Source organism: Leuciscus leuciscus (assembly GCF_965113295.1).
Source record: "Leuciscus leuciscus genome assembly, chromosome: 20".
In the NCBI taxonomy this organism is placed as follows: domain Eukaryota; kingdom Metazoa; phylum Chordata; class Actinopteri; order Cypriniformes; family Leuciscidae; genus Leuciscus; species Leuciscus leuciscus.
Window position 1 is genome coordinate 2,780,221 of NC_138744.1, and position 22,130 is coordinate 2,802,350.

Consider the following 22,130-nt stretch of genomic DNA (forward strand, 5'->3'; position numbering starts at 1 on the left):
TGAGCAGTGTCAAGTAGAAGTGAACAACCCTCTCAGAGTCAGACTGTTCCCAAATCAAGTGAATCACAGCTGGAGGTGTAAGTGCACTTGAAAGGGATGTTTTCCCTTCTTTACTACGAGCCGTTTGTGACAACCCTGATGCATTAGTCCAACAGGGCTGCTTTGTACCTTACTGTCTCAGACAAGAAAACAGCCGTCAGATCCTTTTGTCGTGCAAATAACACCGGAACGAGCGCTTAATGGTGTCCTGCCGTGGCTATGCAACTCCCGACATGTTAAAACCGTCAGTGACGGGTCGGGAAATGCTGCCATGCTTCCTGCAGATCAAACAGCAGGACAGATAGAAAGGAAGCGATCTGTCGGCACGTTGGCTCACCCTTCTCTCCGCTCTGGCAGCGAAGGGAATCCTGGCTGACCGACAGGATTTGATAACAATCTGAGCTTGCTAGAATTCCCTGTGAGCAGAGCGTGAGACACGGAGGAGCCAGGTCTTGCTGGGCAGGTTTCTTTCCCTTTACAGACACACACAGGAAAGAGAGATCGTTGTTGACAGCTTAACCTCTGGGCTCAGATACAGATCTCTGCTGACAGACTGAACCAGAACTGTCACACGACTGATGGGTGTCTCCTTCTCATTTAGAAAACGCACCTTCCTGGTGCATTAACGTTTGTTACGCACACTATATCAGATCTGGAACGCATGTTCTTCACGGGCTTAAAACAACACATTTATTTTTAGTTCTTCTGCTGTTTATTTCCTAAAAAGCATATCAAACTCTATCATATTTGATATGCAAATTTCTATGATCAACGTAAAAGGCATTTTAAAAGGTATCATTGTAAAAACCACCACCTACAGCTTGTGGTTCATATGTCTTTTTGCTATGAAATCTTTACTGATATTGTTAGTAATATTTCAAGATGAACACTTACTGAAGCAACTTAAGCCCTATTCGGACGGGATTAACTTTACAAGGGTAGATGGAATAATGTAATATTACCACAGGACGTCTGTAATATTAAAGTCCGCGTGAACCGGAAGTTGCAAATGACTTTTCTCCAGTGCTGTGACGTATTTCCCAGTGAAACGGAATATTGAACAGAGGGCAGAGTTTTACTCTAGTGCTTCTCCTCTCCATCTCTGCTCATAGCAGACTAACGGTTTGAGGCGAGTGGTTAAGCGTTTCCCAACCCAAGCCGTCAAGCCTACGTCATCAGAAAGGGAACGCCATTTCAGACCGGAAGTAACTTTTCAGACTTTGATTAAAGATTACCACGGCAAACAATTTTTTTCTGTGTATTAACTTGCATGGATTAATTGTTCACCACAAGACTAGTGATATGCGCTAACAAAGTAAATTGATTTCATGTCGACTTTAATGGCCAATTCGCACGGGATAAGATATCTCAGTAAAACTAGCAGAAGTGGGAGGAATGACTCAATTTGCGCATCGCCGTCACTCCTGTCGTCATGTGCGTATTACGTTGCTTCCTGATATCACGTGCGCAAACACATAACCTATATTTATAAAACGGTTATGTCCGGTCGAACGATGTATTAATTAACTTCAGATTGGATTGTGTTGGTAAAAGGCACTTAGCTAACGCTAAAAGAAGTTTCGTGCCTCTAACAAGTGCTTTCGATCTTCTTTCTGATCTGAATGGTGTGTGTGTGAAACACTTGAGTTTTGCCACAGACTCGTCCCAGCGTCTAGAACGCAACTGAATGCTTTTTCAAGCGTCTCCATACTTGAAAAAACGCGGAAAACTACTTTTAAACAGGAAATGACGAAATATTTACGTACATATTTACAGCGGGTCTATTCGCACGGGATTAGTATCACCTGGGGTAATTTTTTACTGAATCATTGTCCGTGATGATCACTGAGATGGCAGATTCGGACGGGACTTTAGGCTTACTTTCCATACTTTTATTTGTTCATCTCTCAGTCATCATTGAATTGCACAGACTTTAATGTAAACTTCAGAGCTTTGATCATAAAACTAAGCATTTAAATATCATCTTACTAAGACATTGTTGGCAGATATAGGGCCCTATTTTAACGATCTGAAACGCAAGTATCAAGCGCGAAACGCAAGTAACTTTGTGAGCGGGTCTTGGGCGCTGTTGCTATTATACCGGCGGGATAAATGACTCTTGCGCCCGACGCAAAGCTGAAATGGGTTGGTCTGAAGTAGCTTCATTATTCATAGGTGTGGTTTGGGCGTAACGTGAAATAAACCAATCAGAGCGACATCTCACATTCCCTTTAAGAGCAGGCGCGCTTGTTCCATGGCGGATTGCTATTACAACGGCGGATTTGCCAGGAGCGGTTCACAGCCGAGGAGACCGACGTTCTCGTCAGGGCCGTAAAACACAGAGAAGTGACATTGGGGATGGAGAAACACACCCAAATCAGCTTCAGTTAATTTGGGTAAATGTGTAAGCTAGATTTAAGCCTATTTTTTCACATTTTCATGGACACAACAATGATTTCCCTCGTGTGTTAATATTTTTCCTTGTAATAATGTATGGTTTTCTAAAAATGAGAACTGCTGCGTCTGTGTGTAGATGAGAGAAGCGAAGTGTATGCGCGTTGTGCACACGCTACATTGGTTATGGCCAAGCATGCGCCCTTAAAATAGCATATGAATAACATGTGCAACGCGCCACTGACTTTAGACTAGGTTTCTCCTGGTCAGTGGCGGAATTGTTTTCTAAACCTGCAAAATACGTTTGCGCCGGAACACGCCTCCTCTTTGCGCTGAACCGCCCCCGGGAGCGCAAATGCATTTGCTAGTTTACCGACGTGCATCTGTGGAGGGAAAAGTCCGCTGTGCGCGGGTGCAAAATAGGAATGATACATGCGTCGGTGTACAAAGTCAATTGCGCTGGGTGCAAGATAGGGCCCAACTGATATTTATATCTGTTATAAAGATCTCATTGATTTACATTACATCAGAATTTCATCTTAATTTTTGGCCATATTAATATCAGCAACTGCACCAAATTGCATATTTTTGCTTAGTTTGGGCCTCTGAATTAAACTGAGGTGTTGTTTCTTCTGTATTCTCAAAATCAGGAATCGGATACTTGTCATAAAATTAACATTTTGATTCCACTTATCGATTCCTGTACACATATTTTAATGTGGTTTTAATCATTCAAGCGGAAGAGACAAAATATTTTGTCTAAAGGTTCAATAAACTGTTTCATAAAAACATTTTTTTACTGAATATTATTTCATGTCAGGCTTTGAAGGGTTAATAATAATAGTATTTATCCTATGTCTTTCTTATTATTAATACCTTTACTAGAGTTTGTTGTCAAATCTGAGTGCATTCAACATTAGTGTAGTAAGTTAACAAGCTAAAATCACACAAAAGCATGCTTATACAGTTAAATGTATCAAATTAATAGGAAATACCCAACATGCTAGGCAAAAAGTGAATATTATAAAATGTCTTGGGAAATGTGATCCCTCAAAGGCGCATTAACAGAAAGCCAAGACCACCTCGAACTGATTTGAAAAATATCTGAGACCACACGCAACACGAAGACAAGACTATTAAGCAACCATTTATTCTGGACATGGTCCTTGGCGACTCGCCGCACATATTCTGTGGTTTTGCAACAGTGAAACGAACCGAATGAAATGTTCTTACACTCAAACCTCACTGAAGAAAAGCCTCAGCTCATTCTTTTGCCTTCAGAAAACGTCCTTGGCTGCCTAAGAGTGAGCGGTGGAGTGACAGAAAAGTAATTTGCTGCCTGTGAGACTGATGCCAGTGGCTCATGAGATGTGGTTTATATTATAGACAGATCTAGCCTGGCGTATAGGTACTTGCCCCAAGGCTGCAGAGAACCGGACTGAATCCGTCTGCACCAGAAAAATCCCTCCAATCATCTGAAATGGATAAAAAAAGAGAGAAAATTGGTTATTTTGTACTGTTATGCACTATAAAATTATGCACTTTATAATGTGAATATAAAGCCATAATAATTTAGACATTCAAAAACATCTGATCTGTACATTGATCAGGATGCAAGACACTCGCATTTACAGACACAAACTCATTTAAAATGCAAGCCGACGGACTCGTGCTCTTTATTTAGGCTGCGATCCTGAACTACATTTAGCTAAACTAATTAGTACTTGAGCAGTGTGTAAGCGAAAGTGATGTGTTGTGGTTGTATCTCTTTGGTTAAAAAAGCCCAAGAATTCCAAGAGCAAGAACATTTGCAAGCCACCTGCATACTTAATATGCATGTCTGCATACTTCATGTTCATGTGATCTACCACAGAACAAACCACATGCCATTTCTTTTCCAAAAACATTCCACACACCCAGAGATGTAAACATCCATAATTACACACTGGGATTTGGTGCATAGTCCTGTGTGGAGTGTGGACTGTTTTCTGTAACCATGATATGAGTTTACAGGACATATTTGGTGTTTAATATAAAGTATCATATATAAAAGGTCCCTGGAAATTCACACAATTCACAATTTACACTTCAAATATTTAATCACACGCATTGTGCAATAAGACAGCACATGGAAAATGTGCATTTGCCAAAGTAATTTGAGCCCATTCATCTAAAAGCAGACAAAAAATGCGTAGTGCGCAGGATTAACCTCCGAGACAGTCATTCATACACATACAGTATAGATAAAAAACCTTCCTCAAAGTCAGACCAGAAAGTTTCTGTATGAGAAATGTGCATCAGTACTGATCAATTTCTGCTTTAATAATTCATTCACTTGCTATTCTAATAATATTCTAATAATTGCTTACTAATAATTATTCTGCTTTAGCCAGCAGTTGACATCAGGGATACCTTTAGATATTGTGGGAATTAAAGCTTGTAATCAGGCATGCAATGTGCAATTCTGAAAACACCTTTGTGTTTCTCTGGAAACTTCAAAGACATCACAGCAAACCCTCACATCTTCAAGGTGAAAATGTGTGTACTCCATTTTATCAAGCTTGAGGAGAGAATCCAAGAGAATTAGCACAGAAAAATTAAATTGGTCTCATTGAGGCCTAGCGCTAGAAGACATACATTTTTAATGTGGCGACTGCACCACTCCACTCGCGGTGCCGTGCTGATTTCTGATCAGCCTCGGAGCTAAAGCTTAACTTTCCACCCTGTCAGCTTAAAATAACAGAGAAAGCAGAAAGAAACAAAGGCTGAGAGTTCAACTGTTTGCTCCAAAACACTCGTTTCACGCTCTAATTTCTGCCTCATTAATATATAGTACTACTAGGAAAAACTCAAGGAGAAGCGATGGGATACATTTTTAAGAAAGCATCAAATAATGTCTTTAACTTCTTATGCAGCACCAGTCAATAGTCATGCTGAGTCTGACTCATGGTTTCGAATTGGATTTTATTGAATTAATGACTCAGTGAGTGACTCATATGTTAATGCATTAACCTGGATTTCCATCCGAAAACGCATACTTCTTAACTATACACAGTAGTAGGTGAAAAACAGTATATTAAAAGGGTAGTATGTTCGAATTCACAGTAACTATATAGAATATACTTTTGTAAATTACTTAGTAATGACTTTTTCCTAAGAAGTACCTATAGAGACTCTGCTATTTCGGACGCAACCAATGATTTTAAGTAGGGTGACCATACGTCCTCTTTTTCCCGGACAGATTTCCGGGATTTCGAGATCGCCCAAAATGTCCGGGATTTGGCTTTTGCTTTCTACAGTCGCCATTCATTATGTTTGCAGGTCATGCATTCTGCTTCACACGGATCCCGACAGACGAAAACACAGGAATTTTCTTAGCAATGCTAAAACGCACATCAACCGATCACTTTGTTTAGCGTTCATGTAAACACTACATTCAGATTCACCAATAAGAATGAATTCAGTCCGATTGAAACAAAAGGTTTGCATGTAGGCTATACAAAACGAATGGCGATGGTAGAAAGCAAAAGCCGAATCCCGGACATTTTGGGCGATCCGATATCCCGGCTGGAAAAAGAGGACGTATACACCTTATTTTAAGACTCAAATGTTAAAGAAATCACATTAAATAAAATATGCTATTTAAATAAAGAAAGACTATTTCACTAAGATTATGCAATGCATTTTTGAACTGACATCCCAAACGGCTCCAGGGGATGACACCGGATTGTATTCACACCAGCTAAACTCTGTGGTCAAACAGACTCTGACACTGAAAGCGTGAAAGTGAGGCTCGCCGAAGCGAGGATTAAACTGGATTCTCAGAACACGCAAAGCACTCCTTGAAAGCAGCGCATACGTGCAAAACACAGATGACTGGGAGAGTCTTCAGATACAGTTATTATGAGATTATACGAGCACTGGATTAACTTGTAAGAGCATAAATATTTTGTGTTGCTAATAGGAGGTTTTATACAGTGAGTGCCGTGCGTTGACTGATGGATGACTGATTTTACTGGGGATTTCAGAGACAGCAACGAGAGACAAGTGCTCATTATACTGCTGCCCTGATAGAAACATGATGAAATAACTGGAGGGAAAAGAGAAGAGAGAGAAGAAAAAAAGAGGAGGCTGTGAATAGGGATGGGAATCATCAGAAATTTAACTTTTCCGGACGGTTACTCTAAGGCCGATGAAAATGTTTGACGAGAACCGGTTCATAAGAGTCAATCATTTGTGAATCACTGGTCGTGCTTTATGTAAGGGTTAATGCCTGACGAGTTGTCCATTGTCAGGTATTAATGGGTAGTTAGCGGAGGACGGTTGCCTCCGCCGAAGTCCATTAATACCTGACAATGGACACCTCGTCGGGCATTAACTAGCCAAATAACACATTTTTAAAACATTAGTTTATATTTTAATTAGTTTTACAATCGAAATCTAAAGTTTTTACAAACAATAACTTGGTTTCCCTGGTTACGCCTGACGGTTTATTTAGCAACCGGAGATATTTATAGTCCGCTCAGCTCGTAGAACCCTTCAGTTTACTGCCTGTTGCTATGGTTACTCACAGCTGATGTAGCCAGCGCATTTATTTATTCATTTCGAACGGTAAACAGTAGGGCTGAACGATTAATTGCATTTGCGATAATATCGCGATATGATGAAATGCGATTTTTTAAACCGCAAAGCTGCGATTATAGTCTGGTCACGTGACACGCGAGAGTAAACCAGTCTGATTTACAGATGAAGCATCAACTTGGCACGCGACATATACTATTTTTTACAGTCTATGGACACATATAGACCTGGCTACAGGAAATAACAGTTTATGTTTAATTTATGTTATATTGTGTTATAGATTCTCTCCAACGATTCTGTATTGTATATGTCTGAGCTTAGTTTTAAACACAGACGTGTACGACGCGCGTGCTTTATAAACAACCGTATTCTGCTTGCTTCTAATTCCTCTGTCTCTCACACACACGACACCACTCGAACCTTACGAGAAATAATCTTTAATAAAGTTCGGAAAAGTTGAAGCGAGTTACAAGGACATTCAGGCTTCATTGCGCAAGATATGAGATACGCGCGGTCTGCGTGATGTTACTTCAGTAAGTTAGTGCGCGGTCTCGCCCGCCGGTATTTTACTAACAAATGTTCTACGAAGGCATCATATGTCTTGGAATGCAGTTGGCTTATATATTAAAAATATGAAAATCACCGACAGAAGCTGCTTTCAATTTCAAATACTCACGTGCGTTTTGCGAAGAGCATTTGAGCATGCGGCTGTGAGCGAGTCTACGTGGTTAAATGTACGTTTACATCTCAAAATGCTTTTATGACGCGAATTTACCGGTAATGTGACACAGTCAGTTATTAAACAAACAGGACAAACCACATCTTATAATTTCAAAAGAGATGAACACGTTCAGACAGCCTACTCTTAAATACTGAAAGCACTCTTTGTTTATTGCTTGTAATATTTTTTTCCCTCTTTGTTATTTGTTTTGAAGCTATATTTGTTAAAATTATTAACATGTAATTGCATTAATTTAGTTTTTTAATGTGTAATTATTATAAGTAGGCCTAATTATAATTATGTAATTAAATATTTTAAGTTTTATTAATAAGATCAATTAAAGAAAAAAAAATGTATCGGCTCATGAGGTGCCTAAAGATTCCCTTCCCTATTTTACAATGATTTATTGCTTGTTTTTGTTGAAAAATAGAAAAGATAAAGAGCTTAAAAAATAATCGCATATTAAATCGCAATCGCAATATTGGTAAAAAAAATCGCAATTAGATTATTTTCCAAAATCGTCCAGCCCTAGTAAACAGTCAGTTTCACCAGAACTCCTTTACTAGGTGTCCTCTAGCACTTTATAATGGACACCCTGCAGCCAATCAGAATCCAGTATTCACCCAGACCATGGTATAAGTTTGTGTTGCGTGCAACCAGCGAGGACTTCAAACTTAAAATATTGCAAAACCATAAGGCGAATTCCAAATGGTGTTTTTGCTCCTGGGACGTCATTTGTAAGGGCGTTCCAAACAGAAGTAAACAATTGAGTCCCTTCACGAAGTGCCCTTCCACAAGGGCGAATATACGATGGTCACTTCAAGGAAGCGATTTTATTGTTTATGGTCATGTGACTCTGGGTGGCAAATATATTTTACAGCTAGATGGCGGGAGAGTTTGAGTTATATAAACAGAATAAGTAATTTTGTTTCTGCAGGGTTCCCATGGGTCCTTGAAATCCTTGAAAGTTTGTGAATCTGAAGAAGAAAAATGTCAAGGCCCTGAAAAGTTTTTGAAAATAAATATGCATAGATAAAGGTCCTTGAAAGTGCTTGAATTTATTTTGTGCAAGAATTTTTCTGGAAAAAAAATCCATATTCCCTCCGGTCCGCTAATGTGTTATTTCGCCAACACTTCGTGGCCTATATGTATACTAGCTTGCTTTATTTACGTTAAGCGTTTCCCGCGTGAGGCACTTTGTGTTGTACGTTGCCATGATGTTCACGCACGCAAAACTGTAACAATGTATCTTACAAGGTAACACGATGTAACCTTGCTCTCACTTGAAATGTGTCCCCACATTAAATGTTTAAAGGATAATTCCGGTATTTAGCACTTTGATGTTGATGTTGATGTTCCAAAACAAGTAGCGTAGCGAAATACAGTTTCTGTCGTGTTTTATTTGCCATTTTGTAAAATCCCAATGATTTCTGTTGGAGGACTCATTGCTCGTTGATATTACTGCGCTTCAGACTCAAATATCAGGCGGAAGTTTATACGCGGTTGTGAGGTATCTGAAAAAATAGTTCCACTGTAGCAAATAACACAGATTGAAATCACACATTGCGCCGATATATTTGTTTTTAATCATCAACGAACACCACTAACCACTCGGTGAGTTGCACAGTTTTGAAAACGAATGTTAAGGGTTGTTTTAAGGACATGTTTGTGCATGCCCATAGACAGCCACTCTGAAGCGGTCAAAGGCGATTCTTAAAGAGTCACAAAGTCGAGACAGGACCCATCGTCAACATCTCTGTGTCTACCACTCTAGTTCATCCAAAACAAACCAGAAAAGAGACTCAAAGTGCTAAATACCGGAATTATCCTTTAAGGGTATTTGACCTTGAAAGGTCCTTGAATTTTAAGTTAACCAAGGTGTGGGAACCCTGTCTGATATATTACACACATTTTTGCCATTCATTTCATATGATGTTTAATCAAGTTTCATAGGTAACATTTTGTTTGTAATATTAGATACGTTAGGTTAATGTGACTACACGCAGAAGAGACGGCAAGTTTTCAAGTTGAGAGCAGAAAGGGATCACACTCACACACATTTAACACATTTTAAAAACGTAATTATAAAATGTATATTTATCTGTTTGGAGTGAGGGATGCTCACTTCCGATTGGCCCATAATTTCTTTTGCCATAATGCTGTAGATTCAGTGCTGGCGCCGGCTTTTTTTGTCCGACTATTTTATTACAGCATTTCATCCACATCGGTGGAATAATGTACATGTTTGACCTATTCATTGAAATGAATGTCATGAAATCATTCAATTTCATACACAGTATATTACTTTGCTCTTGTTTCCCAACATGAATCTTGAATAGGCCTACTAGGCAAATGACAGATGTTTGTATCGAAAGAATACAAGAATACTGCTGCAATGCATTATGAGATTGCCTTATTTGTAAAAGACTGCTAAAAAAACACTTCTTAACACTTTCTAACACAATAAGGAAAAAGACACAAAAAAACCTAGAATGATATAAAAACAAATCTGTAAAATCATTCCAGAAAGGGCAAGAACCTGCGTTTTACATGCAACCAAATCGGTTAACAATCAGATTGATGTCTCAATTAGACTGAACAGCCTTCATGAAAACACCTCAATCGATCAGACTGAGCTTGATCCCAATGAAATGTCTTATGGATTTGAAACATTAAGCATGTAAACGCCTGAAACCGAAAAATTTTTGCAGCCTGATTCAAAATTAAAGTGGTGTGATGGACTGGCCAATGCACTGCAGGATACTATTTACTAAACATTTGCTAAAAAAAGATCTTCTGACATGCAGTATATGTTAGCTTTCTTTTTAGATATGTCACCAAGGCAAACACTACATTACTCGGGTAGCTCTGGTGACTTAACCGTGTTTCTCTGGTTCTGGACGCAGCAACTGCACGTGCGCTGAAGTTTGTCATTTTGTCAAATAATGCAATGCACATGCACATTAATATGTGAATCAGATTGTAAAGTTTAGGATCCAATTAAACAGAAGGTTTCTCTTTATTTTGATGGTCCCTTTAACACATTCTGTTGACTATAAGTAATGTTGCACCTGCAAGTCTACTAACTCTCATTAGAGTGTTAGTAGAGTATTAATAGACTGGTAGGGTTAGGGTTAGAATAAGTTGACATGTAGTTGCAAAGTTACTTATGGTCAGTATAATATCTGTTGGAGGAGCATTACAATAAAGAGTTTGCAGATATTAAGCAGACAGTCTACTAATACTCTAATGAGAGTTAGTTGACATGTAGTTGCAAAGTTACTTATATTCAACAGAATGTGTTAAAGGGACCATCAAAATAAAGTGTTACCAAACAGAACTTCTAGAATCTACAATCGGATTGAATCGATCAGATTGATGAAAATTAGTGAATAGAGGCACAAGCTATACTCCCCTATTAATAATCCCCTATAAAGAACTGAACTATCCTGATATTTCAGCCAGACGCCACTACAAAACTCCAGATTCTGAAGGGATTTCTCAATATTGTCTGTGTAAGGAGAAGAAAAAACTTTTCTTCCATAGAAAACCGCATACACTCTTTTGACTGAGCCTTGAAAATAAAAACAAACCCTTTCCATGCCTGGAGGCAGTGGCACGATAATAAACCCATCCTTCCCAACAGTTAATTCCCAACTCCGCTTCTGAAGCAAAGGCATCTAAGTAAAGCAGATGCCTCTTTTCTCTGGAACATAACCCAGCACTTTAGAGAGGGGTTTGTATCAGGTGACTCCCACAGGAGCGGTGTGTCTCTCCCTGGAGAATCTGTGCGATGTGAAACTGGAGAACCTTGTCATAATGCCGTGTCCTTAGAGACAAACCTGGCAGCGGCACCAATGCCTTTGCAGCTGCCGCGCGCTGAATGAGTTACGACTAACTTCCGTGCCAATGCATTTGAAGATTTGGGAAAGGTGAAGAAGAAGGACATTCAGCGGTTCAAGTATTCCAATCGGGATCTTCAACACACGCTCAAAGAGACGACCTTGTTCTTCTTGTGTCCCGGAACAGGCCACATGAAAACCATCTCCAGCGTTTTGGAGAGACGCCCGAGGGCTTTTCTCTTCAGCCTGCAGAGACAGAGTTTTTTGTTATGGTCTCATTATTTTAGCTTGTACGCTCTTGCCCAGGATATATTGCTTCAACTTTAACTGGATCCCATCTTTCAACACAGCCCATTATCAAATGGACACCTACGGAAGTCCAGGCTTGTTACTGCTATTGCGTGTGCTGAGATGATTGTCTTGCAATTTCCAGGCACTCCGACTGATTTCATCACAAGTGCGACCTGACGACGACTCAGTGCTCGTCCAAAAACACTTCAAATGAATGGTGAACATTCACCAAATGACTTTTAGCAATGACTAGACTAAACACTAAACAAGTTTAACACAAGTAAAAACTTCAAAAAGGACAGCTTATGTGTGTGTAAATTTTATTCATCTAATATATTATCATATATAACATATTATTGCATATACTAATTAGGTTTTATGTATCGAATTCAGATTCTGCTTATCGATTCTGATTCTTCTCGATTCCTAATTTCGATTCCAATAAAAACTTAGACATCATTCACATTTATTCTGAGTCTAATAATAATAATAATAACCTTTATTTTTTACAGCACCTTTAAAAACAGCTTCTCAAAGCGCTGTACACAAAATAAACATAAGTCTATTACAAAACAATTCATCGTTGCTGAATACCATGAACATCTGGCTAAAGAACACTAACACAAGGAACTTTTGCCTATGGTTTAAAAAAAAAAAACATAGCAAAAACAACTAGCCGAACTAATATAAATTTAAAGCATTATTAAAGACAAGTAAACAAAAAGTTCAAATTAAAAAAGAACAAATAAAAAAAAATAGGACAAATAAATACAACTGAACAGAGATACGATGTAATAAACATTGTTTTAAAATGTTCTGGTAGGTACAAAACTGTGATCAAATGTAAAATAACACTGTACTTTATTGTAGGAGCCATTTATATATTCACCTTCTCTGGATAGGTTAATATTGCTATTATTATTCTAGCCACTGGGTGGGAGTGTTGCACTATGTGTGACACGTCACTGGGAGGTAGATATATTTACAGGTGTTGCAATCAGTTAGGAAAGGGTGTGGATGGCGAGGAACACACGGTTCTTACCGTAGCCGTGAGCACTCAGGTTACCAACAGCACGACAGCACTTTAATATTCACCACTGGGTGAAGTCTCATTTTATGTAAATTATCCCTTTTTTACCTTCATAATAAACGGGAACACCACCCAAAGAGAGTTAATGTTTGGACTCAGAATTTCTGCTACGCGTTGAGAACACCATGCCATCTATGCCGAGGCTTATAGGATAGCCTCAACACAGTAAGAACCTATTCCTTTTCGTTGGGAGATGCTTCTGAACTGGACAGGAGTGGCCTGATCGCTTGGATATTGAAAGGATTGTCCATCTCATTGGATTGCTTACCTGTCACGGAGCCTGGAAGTTATAATTGAAACATCTGTAAGTCCTCACACAGACCGCAATCACGGAAAGCTGGTGGGTACACTTTGATATATTTCTGCTGATGTATGGAATTGGAAAAAGGTGGACTCTCGAAGTTGAAATGAAAGACTGTTTCAGTGTTGTTGCTTCGTAAACTTGAAAGTGCTATGTTGTGTGTGCTGTTGGTTGCCTCTGCATGAGCAAGATTAATTGTGCTGTTATCATTGAGTGCTTTGAACTGGATGCGCTTAATGTATAAAGATGATTGCAGAGGAAGAAACTGAGCTCGATAGAGCCAAAATTGCTTCTGTGGCTACAGATGAAAATTATATTTCTGATAAGTCTAGTGTTGCTGTTGATGACTCGGGGAAACGCATAAGAAAATTAACAGCTAAGGGATTTACAATGTTGTTCGAAAATCTGCAAAAAAATCGGAAATCCCAACTTATGCAAGCTAATAAAATTAAGCAGAGGATTAATGAGGTTCTTTCTGGAAAAAGAACATCTCAAACTGCGTTTGATGTGAAGAAATGTCTAAACAAATATACCACGTTGTGCAATGAGGCTTTAGAAACCCAAACTACGTTGCTGGAAATGCCTATGCCAGATTCTGAATACGACAAACAACAACATTGGCTTGCACATAAAACAGTGGAATTTAATACATTTGAGGATGACGTGAAGAAGTGGTTGGCCGATGCTGCTGCAAAAAATTATGACGAGAATCTTGATGTGCTGTCTATAACAAATGTTGATATAAGGCCTGAAGATAGTATTTCCAATGTTTCAAGTAAAGGGTCAAAACATAAAGATCACTCTTCTGTCCATTCAAAGGCTTCCAGTATTAGTTCTGTGCGTTTAAAGGCAAAGGCTGAAAGGGCTGCACTTTTACAGTCTGCAGCTGCTTTGAGAAAAAAGCATGACATTGACGCTGAAGAAGCAGCCCTTCAAATGGAAAAGGCAAAGCTGAAAAGGAAAAAGGAACAGCTAGAGGTTGAGGCCAAATTGGCTGTTGCTACGGCTAGATTGTCTGTGTTTGAAAATGTGCGTGGTGGTGAAGATGTGGATGAGTATGAAGAGGATAATGGAGAGGATGCCATGAATGCCTATCTTCATGCTCATTTGAAATCACAAACATCAAGTTATGCGAACACAGTTCCTGTCTTGCAACTTCCTAAATCTGTCTCTTTCCAACGGGACCATTCTCGGCCATTGGCTGTACGGCCTAAGGAAAGGCTGCATATTCCACAAGCCCAGTCTTCTGACAGATCCAGACTCACCAACGCTTCAACAGCAGGATTTCAACCACTGACCTCACAAGGGAGTACACGTATGCAATCACAGTCGCACCATCATTCATCTGTTGACAATGTTCAACACCCTACTTTGTATGACCTTATGCAACAGCAAACTAACATAATCGGTCAGCTGGTACAGAACCAAGCCTTAGCCTCTCTTCCGCCACGAGCTATCCCAGAGTTTGATGGTGATCCACTTAAGTATGCTGCCTTCATTAGAGCTTTCGAGCAAGCAATTGAAAGGAAAACTACAGATAAACAAGAATGTCTTTATTATCTTGAACAACATACCAGAGGGCAGCCCAGAGAACTGGTTCGGAGTTGCTATAACATGGCTCCTGGGCATGGCTATGAGAGAGCAAAGAATCTATTGAAAGAATTCTTCGGAAATGAAATAAAAATTGCTGTAGCTTATATGGAGAAGGCTATGACGTGGCCTACGATGAGGGTTGATGACATTAATGCTCTGCAGTCCTTTTCAATCTTTTTAAGGGACTGTTGTAATGTTATGGAAGATTTACAGCATATGGAGGAGTTGAACGTGCCATCCAATCTTCGCCTGATAATGATGAAGTTGCCATATAAACTGAGGGAAAAATGGAGGTCTGTCGCTTGGGAGCTACAGGAGCGCCGTGGCTACAGAGCTATGTTCCCAGACTTTGTGGCCTTCATTGAGCGTCAGGTAAAGATTCTGTCTGATCCTCTCTTCGGTGACCTACAGGGTACGCCATCAGACTCTTCTTCTAAACAAAAGAGTAGACATACCGGAAGAGGTCAAGCTACTGTTGCTGCCATCAATACTGCCTTAGGATCAACCACATCAGCAGCTTGGTACCAACAGCACAGAGGGCCAGCTTCACAAAGGAATGACGAAGAGTTATGCTGTGTTTGTAAGAGTCTGCATCCAGTGGAGAAGTGTTCACAGCTTGATGAGATGTCACACAGGGAGAAATTGGAGGTTTTGAAGGTGGGCAGAGTGTGTTTCAGCTGTCTGAGGAGAGGTCATATGAGCAGGGACTGTGATAAGCCTTTGACTTGTGATATATGTAAACACAAACATCCAACTGTCCTACACATTAAACTTAAAACACATGAAGTGTCAGTCAATAATGCATCTGTGTCATTGGAGACATGTGGCCATACTGGGGCCGGAAGTGATGAATGTGTTCTCTCCATTGTGCCTGTACAGGTGAAGGCCAAGTCCGGGAGCACGATTATGAACACCTATGCCTTTCTAGACCCTGGGAGTTCAGCTTCTTTCTGTACTCAACATCTCATGAGAAAACTGAATCTTTCAGGAGTCAAGACTAGCATTCTTCTTCGTACTCTTGGCCAAGAGAGGTCTGTAGACACATTCTTGCTTAGTGGTCTTGAGGTGTCTGGCTTAAATGAAGAAAACTTCCTTGACTTACCTGAAGTTTATACCCAGAAGACCATGCCTGTGAGCAGAAATAACATTCTCACTCAACAGGATCTAGAGGGATGGAAATACCTCAAAGGCATTACAGTTCCCAGTCTTGAGGCAGAGGTGGAATTGCTGATTGGCACCAATGCACCGAAGCTCATGGAACCATGGGAAATAATAAATAGCCAAGGCAAAGGACCTTATGCTGTCAGGACTCTACTGGGGTGGGTCGTGAATGGCCCGCTGAGAGGTGGTGAGCCGCGTAAAGGCAAGATAGGCCTTCCTGAAGTCACTGTCAATAGGATCTCAGTCGCCAAGCTACAAGACTTATTGGTTTCCCAATACAATCAGGATTTCAATGAAAAATCAGACGATGTTTGCCTTTCTAGAGAGGATCAAAGATTTATGCAAATAATGGAGTCTTCAATTCAGCTTGACGAAGGACACTATTGCTTTGACTTGCCATTTAAGGTTAAAGATGTCATCTTGCCAAATAATTATAGCATCGCAAAGCAGCGTCTCTTAAGTCTTGGCAGGAAGTTCAAGAGGAACAAAGATTATCATCAAGAGTACACAGCTTTCCTTTCTGAAGTCATTGAAAAGGGGTATGCTGAGCTTGTACCACATCAGCAGTTGAAGCGAGATGACGGCAAGGTGTGGTATATTCCCCATCATGGGGTATACCATCCAAAAAAGAAAACCCTTCGAGTTGTCTTTGACTGTGCTGCTGTTTTTAAAGGAATTTCATTGAATTCTCAGCTGTTGCAGGGGCCTCACCTCACAAGCACCTTACTTGGCGTACTTACTAGGTTTAGACAAGAACGAGTAGCGCTGATGGCAGACATCCAAGCCATGTTCCATCAGGTGAGGGTGACTCCGGAGCACACAGACTTTTTACGCTTCTTGTGGTATCCTGATGGCGATACAAGACAAGCTTCCATGCAATACAGGATGAGAGTTCATCTCTTTGGGGCCGTGTCTTCGCCCAGTTGTGCGAATTATGCACTGCGGAGAATTGTGCAAGACCACAAAGAAAACTTTGAACCTAGTGTTCTGAACACAATACTCCAAAATTTCTACATGGATGATTGTTTAAAATCTGTGTCATCAGAGGCTAAAGCCATAAAAATGGCGCATGAATTGACTGAAGCCTGTGCGAAGAGAGGATTCCTCCTGTTGAAGTGGACAAGCAACAGCAGTGAGGTCTTGGCTAGTATTCCTCAGCCACAGCGCTCCAAGACCACCAGGGGGCTTAACCTGGATCAAAAGGCAAGTCCTGTCGAAACAGCTCTTGGTCTTCATTGGTGCATAGATACAGACATGCTGACCTTTAGGATAGCCATCGAAGAGCGCCCACATACAAGACGTGGCATATTGTCTGTGGTGTCGTCTATCTATGACCCTTTGGGTTTTCTTGCACCATTTACTTTACCTGTTAAAAGGATGCTGCAGGAGATGTGTAGGCTGAACATCGGCTGGGATGCCAACATACCTCATGTCTTCTCCGAGCAGTGGTCTAAATGGCTGGCTGATCTCCATTACATCACTGATCTCACTGTGGACCGGTGTATCAAGCCGAAGGATTTTGGAACACCTACTCACCTGCAGTTGCATCACTTCTCCGATGCCAGTGAGTATGGCTACGGAACTGCGTCATATCTCAGGATGGAGAATGAGAGAAATCATGTCAGTATTGCTTTTATCTTGGGCAAGGCCAGGGTTGCTCCTTTAAAGCAAATAACAATTCCTCGCCTTGAGCTGACTGCTGCTGTCCTGGCTGTCCGGGTGGACAACATGCTGAAGAGGGAGTTGCAGCTGGATTTATATCCATCAGTATTCTGGACAGACAGTACAACTGTTTTAAAGTATATTGGAAACGAGATCAGGAGGTTTCATACATTTGTGGCTAATAGGGTGGCTGTGATTAGAAATGAAACGGATGTTGCACAGTGGAGACACATTGGCACAAAACTTAATCCAGCAGATGAGGCCTCCAGGGGTCTAAGTGCTGAAGAATTTCTTGCATGTGGGCGGTGGCTGAAGGGACCAGACTTTCTCTTGAGGGGGGAGGTGGAATGGCCTAAGACCATCATGGAACAACCTCTAATCCCTTTGGGTGACCCGGAGGTGAAGAAAGATCTACTGGTGAATGCCTTTGTATCCCATCGTCCACTGAATGCAACAAAGGTGTTTTTAAGCTACTTCTCAGATTTTAAGAAGCTGAGAATGTCTGTGGCATGGATGTGCAGATTCAGAGATGTGCTTCTAACCCTGTCCAAAAAGAGAAAGGTTCTTGAAGCCTCCAAAGGCATTGGCCACGATAATGGAGGCCGAAGAAGCGACTACCTTTATGCCGAAATGCAAAGGGAAAAATTGGCACTTCGTGGACAGCCACTGACTACAGGTGACCTTGAGAGGGCAGAAAGTGCCATCATCTATTTTTCCCAGCAAGAAAGGTATTCCGATGAGATTGCAGTTTTGAAAAACGGAGGATCTGTCAAAAGAAACAGTGACCTCTACAAATTGGACCCAGTGTTGGAGGATGGATTGCTGCGTGTGGGAGGAAGGCTTAGTAGGGCTTCCATGCCAGAAATTGAAAAACATCCTGTCATTCTTTCTAAAGAGCAGCATGTGTCCAAACTCATCTTAAAGTATATCCATCAAAGGCTGGGTCACGCAGGTAGAAATCACATGCTCTCTTCTCTCAGGAAGCAATACTGGATTACTCATGCCAATTCTGCTTGCAGGAAGGTCATCTCTGAGTGTGTAGTTTGTCGCCGCCTCCAAGGAAAGACGGGGGAACAAAAAATGGCTGACCTACCAGTAGAGAGGATTGTGCCAGACTTACCTGCTTTCACAAATGTGGGAGTCGACTACTTTGGGCCAATTGAGGTGAAGAAGGGCCGGGGCAGAGCAAAGCGCTACGGCGTTCTCTTTACCTGCATGGCGAGCAGGGCAGTTCATCTCGAAGTTGCTTATGCTTTAGACACTGACTCATGCATAAATGCCATTCGCCGTTTCATGTGTCGCAGAGGTCAGGTGACACACCTGACATCAGACAATGGCACCAACTTCATAGGAGCTGAGCGGGAGTTAAGGGAAGCCATTGCTGAGTTAGACCAACAGAAGATTCAGCATGTCTTACTGCAGAATGGTCTGACATGGTCCTTTAACCCTCCAGCTGGGTCTCACCATGGAGGGGTTTGGGAGCGTCTTATTCGTCTTGTGAAAAAGGTCCTTTCTTCCACGCTCAGACTCCAAACACTGGATGATGAAGGGTTTCATACCATTCTTTGTGAAGTCGAAGCCATTCTCAATAGTCGTCCCATTACAAAGGCTTCTGATGATGCGAATGACCTCGAAGCACTTACACCCAACCACATCCTGCTCTTAAAGTCAAAGCCGCACCTCCCTCTTGGGCTCTTTTGTAAGGATGACCTGTATCTGAAGAGAAGATGGAGGCAGGTGCAGTTCCTATCTGATCTATTTTGGAAACGCTGGGTGAGGGAATACTTACCACTACTCCAGGAGAGACAGAAGTGGATGAGACCAAAAAGAAGCTTTTCTGTTGGAGACATTGTGGTCATAATGGATCCTGTCGCTCCACGAGGGTCCTGGCTGATGGGAAAAATTACGCAGACATACCCTGACAAGAAAGGTTTCGTTCGCTCAGTGCTGCTGAAAACAAAAACGGGTCAGCTGGAACGGCCAGTAACAAAGATCTGCCTATTGATGGAAGTCGAAGTGTCACAGATGAGGTCCTGACTAGAGGATCTGACTACAGATGTCCTAAGCTCAAGAGAAGAAGATTATACTTAAGATTAGCATTGCACAAATGGCTCCTTTAGTTAAAATTGGTAATTTGGGTAATTGTGGTTAAAGTAAACATTCACAATTATGGGGCCGGGGTGTAGGAGCCATTTATATATTCACCTTCTCTGGATAGGTTAATATTGCTATTATTATTCTAGCCACTGGGTGGGAGTGTTGCACTATGTGTGACACGTCACTGGGAGGTAGATATATTTACAGGTGTTGCAATCAGTTAGGAAAGGGTGTGGATGGCGAGGAACACACGGTTCTTACCGTAGCCGTGAGCACTCAGGTTACCAACAGCACGACAGCACTTTAATATTCACCACTGGGTGAAGTCTCATTTTATGTAAATTATCCCTTTTTTACCTTCATAATAAACGGGAACACCACCCAAAGAGAGTTAATGTTTGGACTCAGAATTTCTGCTACGCGTTGAGAACACCATGCCATCTATGCCGAGGCTTATAGGATAGCCTCAACATTTATAAATAAAATATAGCCTACATTACAAATCTAGTTACAAAAGTTATTCAGTCAAGAACAGCGTTTGATTGTCGTTCGATTAATGTTATAATAGAGACTGCAGCAGGAATATTAGTGCTGTCACTTTAAGAGTTGCACGGATCCAATATACTGTTACACATGTGTTTTCTTTGTCAACTGTTTACATTCACTTAAGACATATCCGACTGTGTTTATGAGGATATTGAGACATATTTTTGTGTGTTTTTGTCCGTTAAAGTGCAAGAAGACTCAGTTAAGTATCGCGTTATACAGTATGAGAGGCAGCTTTCTGTGTGCACGTCGTTTTGGATGTGTGTGCAGCTCAGAAAACAGCACGTGGGTCTTCTTGCACTTGAATGGTTTAAAGTCAAATTAAAATGAACACAAAGGAATCGATAAGCGGAATCGAAATGCACGTGTCTCATCAAATCCACAGTTCTTGGAAATTCGGAACCTGTTCTAAAATGGAACCGGTTCTCGATACCCAACCCTAATAATGATAATTATGTAATAATTATCAGCAGGGCCTGGCACTCTCTCAGGCCGCTGCCTGGATTTGCGCTTGATCTCTCTCATAATTATTATATGCAATAATTATTACAATAAAACCATCAAATGTGTATTTTTAATTTCACATTGTCATATGAACAATCAGTCTGACACACAAAACTTGCTTCATTTCATCAGTGAAAACTCATCTTTTCAAATTATTAATTAAAAGAACCGGCTCATATGAGTAATTTGTTCATGATTCAGATTACACTGTTCATGAAAATAAAAAAATAATAATTCAGCTCATAAGAGTCATTAGTTCGTGAATCAAACAACTGGTCGCGCTTTATGTTTTTGAATCACTACAAAGAGCAGCTCATAATTAATACTGTATATTAATACTGTGAAGCTGCTTTGATACAATCTGTATTGTGAAAAGCGCTATACAAATAAACTTGACTTGACTTGACTTGACTCATAAGAGTCATTCGTTCATGAATCAGAACTCACTGTTCACGCTGAATGTTTGAGAACCGTCCCATGAAAGTCATTTTGTTGGTGAATCGGATAACACTGCATTTAATCACATTCACTTACTACTAACAGACAACAACTCACATTCCCAAGTAGCTAAATATTATTCATAGGTATGATTTTGCTGTAATGCTAAATATTCAGCAGCCAGGAGGTTTACATATATACCAATGCCTAAAAATTGCCCCGTTTGAACCATAATTTTAACGTTTTACAAACAGATGACAAGAAGATTGAAAGATGACATACTGACAGGATGAGTGACGTGTACACGCTCCGTTCAAACGTCACGCCCTCTTGAACTCGAGAGTGGATCTCGTGGTCACTCGGTGCTGCGATTCTAAAATTCTGTGACAAAAAAAAAAGTTTATAAATAACTAAGATTTAAAAAAGCAGCACGCGCTGCTCAGACGAATGATGTCCTTCATCACGTGACACGACTGGCCAATATTTACAATGTATTCAAAATAAATTTTGCTGGTGATAAAATCAAGAAACATTGAGCCTATTAAAATATGTAAAAAATTCTTCAAAAATAAATGATTGTATATATTGCTATTTCTGACTATGTATTTTATATTAAGGCATAAACCACAATGATTGTATGATTCTTCATTTGTGTTCATTTAGTGAAAAGCATTGTGGGAAACATACCTTGATTATTTATGTATTTATTACTGTATTTTGCTTCTTGCATTATTAATAAATGTAAACAAATCTGCTTGACTACACTGTTTGGTTGAAATGATGCATCCTCTGATTGGAAAGCAGGGCAATTTGAGATGGATAAAGGGGGAAAAGTGCAAAATCAAAACTTGATTCACACTTAAAGGATTC

General features: G+C 40.4%; 2 long non-coding RNA genes across 2 annotated transcripts in view; one reads left to right on the top strand and one right to left on the bottom strand.

The window, feature by feature from the left end:
• The window catches only part of LOC309484536, a 312,401-nt gene that overhangs the window by 81,730 nt on the left and 208,541 nt on the right, over positions 1-22,130 (top strand). The window lies entirely within an intron of this gene.
• Positions 3,739-21,032, bottom strand: LOC309484538. Its single transcript, XR_014200902.1, has 3 exons — positions 20,244-21,032; positions 11,366-12,727; positions 3,739-3,898 (listed from the first exon to the last, which is right to left on the bottom strand). It is a non-coding gene; the product is annotated as an uncharacterized lncRNA (long non-coding RNA).